General features: G+C 41.0%; 1 pseudogene; it reads left to right on the top strand.

Annotated features, from left to right (window-relative positions):
* Positions 1-3,227: 3,227 nt before the first annotated feature.
* LOC117724684 (EH domain-containing protein 2 pseudogene) lies at positions 3,228-4,730 on the top strand (annotated as a pseudogene).
* The last annotated feature ends 431 nt before the right edge of the window (positions 4,731-5,161 follow it).

Genomic DNA, 5,161 nt, shown 5'->3' with positions numbered 1-5,161 from the left:
AAGCAATCAAAAGCTGTGGATCCAGGATCACGAGGGTCAGGTAGGACACCTATCCATGTACACACCTCACACACACACGCACACACACACACACACACAAACACACACACACACACACCCCATTTAATGATTTTTATTTCTCACAGAGATGACAATGAAGGCATGAAACATGATACAAGACTGTGAAATGATAATTTATTGTGTGAGATCCTGAGAAAAAAACTAACATAAAGCAGGAAGAATAAAATGTAAAGCAAAAAGAGAGAGAAAAGAATGGAGCAGGATGGCAAGAATAAGAACAAAAAGAATGAGTGGGAAAAGAGCAATGAAGAATAGTATGATAAAACATTCTCAGTTTGTCATTATTCTTTTCATTAAGACATTTGAATTGTGATAACATATTTTCTTTTCTTTTTACTTCTTTGGTTTTACTCTGATGGAGGAATCCAAATATGTAGCTTGGTAGATCATTCACAATGTAATTTACTTATAATTATTTTTATTTCCATGCTGGTGACTTGTTAATGTTTACCCATCAGTAAATGGTGAACCCATCAAGTTTGATTAATCATACAAAACTTCATTATTCCCACATGACAATTGTGTTATACTTTTAAATACCTTCCCTTCTCTGGGGAATGAAAGATCATTACACATTTAATACAATAATTGTGCTGGTAGGTTTATATTTTAGATTAGGTTAAGTAAAGCATCTCTCTGAAAGAGTGATTTGATGTAGTAAAAGCAAGGAACAACAGTTTACTAGAATGATTTTGCAGAAATTACAGGACCTAATGTTACCAGTAGAGCCAATAAGGATGCAGGACTACAAGTAGCAAGAATAAGAGTTATAAAATGGTGTGCTTAGTGATTTGAAATAGAGTAGATTATTGTATTTTTCTAGAAGTGGGTTACTTTTAATCTCTTAGCATATTGTTGTGTATTACTATGACAGTTTTATCTACATCCATGTCTGTTAGTGAATAGACAGATTGGATATGCTTGCTTACACTCATGTAGCATATTCATATTAAAGTTAGTTCTGTTTCAAATTGTGTTGGGGGCCAGCCAAAGCTGTTCTTTCTTGTTGGTTCTTTTTGAGGCAGCAGAAGTAGAAGACAGCCTCTGGGAGGTTGGGGAGGGGGAGTGGGTTGTGGACTTGGTTTTCATTACCAAACTTATAAAGCCTTTGATTAACATTTTAAAAAACTTGTATAAAAGCAAAAAGGAAAAGGGGGCATGGGATAGGGGTTTTCTAGGGAGGAGAAATTGGGAAAGAGGATGGCATCTGAAATGTAAATAAAATATCCAATAAAAAAAAGGAAAATTCAAAGATTAAAAAAAGAGAGAGAGAGATTTAGAGTCACTATTAAACAATAAAATATTTACCAATCTTAAGTGTGTCACTTTGCTACTGTAGTGGACCTGCCTGGGCTCCTTTGTGGTCAGAAACTACAGTCTCTGGCACTTAGCACCTCTTAAAACATCAGGGGATTAAGTAAAGGATTAATTGCTAGAGACTTTTGTCTATAGTCCAGATGCTTCTGGCTTGTCAGGCTAGGGGGAGGGTTGGAACAATAATCTTCTACTGAACTAGTAGTAGAGTCACTCTCACAGAAGAAATAACTTTTACAAAAGCAAATATAAATTACATTCACATAAATTCATATACAGATTGATATACATTTATACATTTCCCTTTAAACCAGCTGAGCTCATCTTACATTCTATCACATAATTATATACTTACAAACACATCCATACTTACATATGTATATGGAACAAAAGACCAAGTGCCAGTGCAGAATGAACTCACTCATTCTGGAGGACAAATGAGCTCCAATCTTTATTGTATAGAGAAAGAAAAGCTTCTACTCTCTTATTGCTAGACGAATTAAAACCAAGTTTGTAAGAAGAAAGAATTGTTCTCTTTAAAAGATCTGTTCTGTCCCATGGTAAGAAGAAGCCTGCCTGCTTCTTCTGTTTTCTCTGCAGCTTCTTCTTTTTTCCTCTTTAGTTCTGCATTCTGCATATTGCTATCTTATTTTTTTTACCTTGTCTTATAATTCTTAAGTTATTTCACACTACATTCTCCTTCCACTCTTACTCTCTCCTCCTGCTCTGATGCCCTTGCTCCCAATGCCTTACTCCCAAAGCCTTTACTCCCATTGCTATGTTCCCAATAATCTCTCTCCAATGTTATGCCAGCAAGTGTAATCTTTCCTAGTCTTTTTTTTTTTTTTTTCCTTTTCTGGGAGAATAGATGACATGGTTTTTCCAAGCATTCTTTTTTACAAAAGCTCACTAGAAGGTCAAACATAAATTCAATAAGAAGATTACAAGAAAATGTTAATGTTTACATGCATATATCTATTAAGAATAATTATCTGGCTAAATATTCATTATCTATCACCATCTCTACAGGTTCATGGGGAGTTGAAGACCATAACTAAGTTATCATTGAAGTTTTGTATGTATAGCCCAAGTCGACATTTTACCTGCTGTCCTTGCACCTATAGTAAATTCTCACTTTTATGAACTTTGGTTAATTGTTTTACAGCCTAAGGAATTATAAGTCCCTAAGTTGTAAATCCCTTCTTTATATCTCAGAAGCAATTGACTCATGACACTTGAAGACTGGCAGAATTCTAATTGCAGTTTTCACGTCAGAGAGGTTCTATTATAAAGGGCTTGATTATTTCTAGTAAAATTTTAGAAATCCTTAGAGAATAATCATTAGGAATTAAGAAATCATCTATTCGTCTATATAGTGTCACTGCAAGACAGTAAATCTTTGTAGTTCTGCAGAAATCTGTTCAAAAGGATGGACTAATACCTAATGATTAATATATATTATTCATTACTAATTATATGTTAATATATATTATATATAAATATATTATATATAAATATATTATAGACATATGCATATATATACACATATATATGCATATATATATATATATATATATATATATATATATATATATTAGGGAAAGTATATTAAAAGCAAGAATCTTTCCTAAACTGAAATTCTCCTCAACCTTGCCTAAAGAAGCAATGCCATCATCAACTTTACAGTCCATGATGGAACTATCTCAAGATCATCTGCGACTCCACTGCAGACAGGACAGGGCTCAGGCCGCTTGCTCTGCGCTCCACAGATCCCTGGTGAGCTCTCCACCCTGTAGTCTCTTTGGGTAACCCAGTGGGCATCGAAAGCCACCATGTTCAGCTGGTTGAAGAAGGGCAGGGCTCCTGGTTAGCGACCTGAGGCCATCCGCACTGTGACCTCATCTCTCAAGGAGCTGTATCGCACAAAGCTTCTTCCCCTGGAGGAACACTAGGATTTTGGGTCTTTGCATTCACCGGCCTTCAAAGATGCTGACTTCGATGGCAAACCCATGGTGCTGGTGGCCAGCCAGTATAGCACCGGCAAAACCAACGTCATCCAGTACATTCTGGAGCAAGAGGTCCCTGGCTCCCGCGTCAGTCCCAAGCCCACCACCAACTTCTTCGTGGCTGTCATGCCCCAAAAGACAGAGGGCACCGTGCCTGGAAATGCTCTCATTGTGAACCCAGAGAAGCCCTTCTGCAAACTCAACCCTTTTGGAAACACTTTTCTCAACAGGTTTGTGTGCGCCCAACTCCCCAATCAGGTCCTGGAGAGCATTAGCATCTTCGACATGCCTGGCATCCTATCAGGTGCCAAACAGAGAGTGAACTGGGGCTACGACTTCCCAGCTGTCCTGCGCTGGTTTGCTGAGTGCGTGGATCTCATCATCATCTTGCTCTTTGACGCTCAGAAGCTGGAGATTTACGATCAATTCTCGGAGGCCACTGGTGCCTTGCGTGGCCACAAGGACAAGATCCACGTGGTACTCAACAAGGCAGACAAGGAGGAGATGCAGCAGCTGATGCGTGTCTACGGGGCGGTCATGTGGGTGCTGGGCAAGGTGGTGGGCACTCCTGAGGTCCTTCGCGTCTACATTGGCTCCTTCTTGTCCCAGCCACTCCCTGTGCCAGACAACCAGCGTCTCTTGGAGGAACACACGCTTACATCATCAGCTACCTGAAGAAAGAGATGCCCTAGGTGTTCAGAAAGGAAACCAAAAAGAAGCAGCTGATCCTCAAGCCACCTGTCGTCTTCACGAAGATCCAGCTAGAGAACCACATCTCCCCTGGAGACTTTCCCGACTGCCAGAAGATGCAAGAGCTGCTGATGGCACATGATTTCACCAAGTTCCACTCGCTAAATCCAAAGCTGCTGGAGGCACTGGACGAGATGCTGAGCCATGACATTGCCAAGCTTATGTTGCTGCTTCGGCAAGAGGACCTGGAGAGTGTCCAGGCTGGAGTGCAGGGTGGTGCATTTAAGGGAACCCTCATGGGCCTCTTCGTGGAGCGGGGCCCTGACAACACAATAGAGGTTGTTGAGGAGGGCTCAGAAGATGATGCTGAATGGGTGGTGACCAAGGACAAGTCCAAATATGATGAAATCTTCATATAAAGCTGAGTGGCTCTAAAGCCAAAACCTAGATGGTGGGCACCAAGCTACCCAACTCCGTGCTGGGGCGAATCTGGAAGCTGAGTGATATCGACAGAGATGGCATGCTGGATGATGAGGAGTTCGCCTTGGCCAGCCACCTCATTGAGGCTAATCTTGATGGCCATGGGCTACCCACCAACCTACACCACCTTCTAAGGGACAACAAAAGGGCTTTGCCTAGTGAGACAGCAGCAACTGCTGGTTCACCCTCCCACTTTGCCCTGCTGTGGCTCCCCAGCTCCAGTTGGCTACACAGCTACATGCAGATCCCTGCTCTGGCCCACTCAACCCTGCCTGCCCACCCTGCCGGGCTATAAGGACTCGAGGGGGGAACTTCTCTCCCAAACCAGACATTCAGTCAAAGCACTTATAGAGGATTGGGGGCAGGAGGTGGGAGTGACAAACTTTCTCTGTCTATCCTTCACACCTACAGCTTCACATACACAGGGGCTTATCACAGAAACACACACAAACATCCATCCATCCATCATTCATATAAAGACCTTTTTCTTTCTTTCTTTCTTTCTTTCTTTCTTTCTTTCTTTCTTTCTTTTTCTTTTTTTTTAAAAACGATCATCTGCTAGTTTTCAGGTTCTCCTTGATGGCTGCCGG

The sequence above is a fragment of the Arvicanthis niloticus genome, chromosome 20 (assembly GCF_011762505.2).
Source record: "Arvicanthis niloticus isolate mArvNil1 chromosome 20, mArvNil1.pat.X, whole genome shotgun sequence".
In the NCBI taxonomy this organism is placed as follows: domain Eukaryota; kingdom Metazoa; phylum Chordata; class Mammalia; order Rodentia; family Muridae; genus Arvicanthis; species Arvicanthis niloticus.
This window is presented reverse-complemented; position numbering and strand designations above follow the sequence as displayed.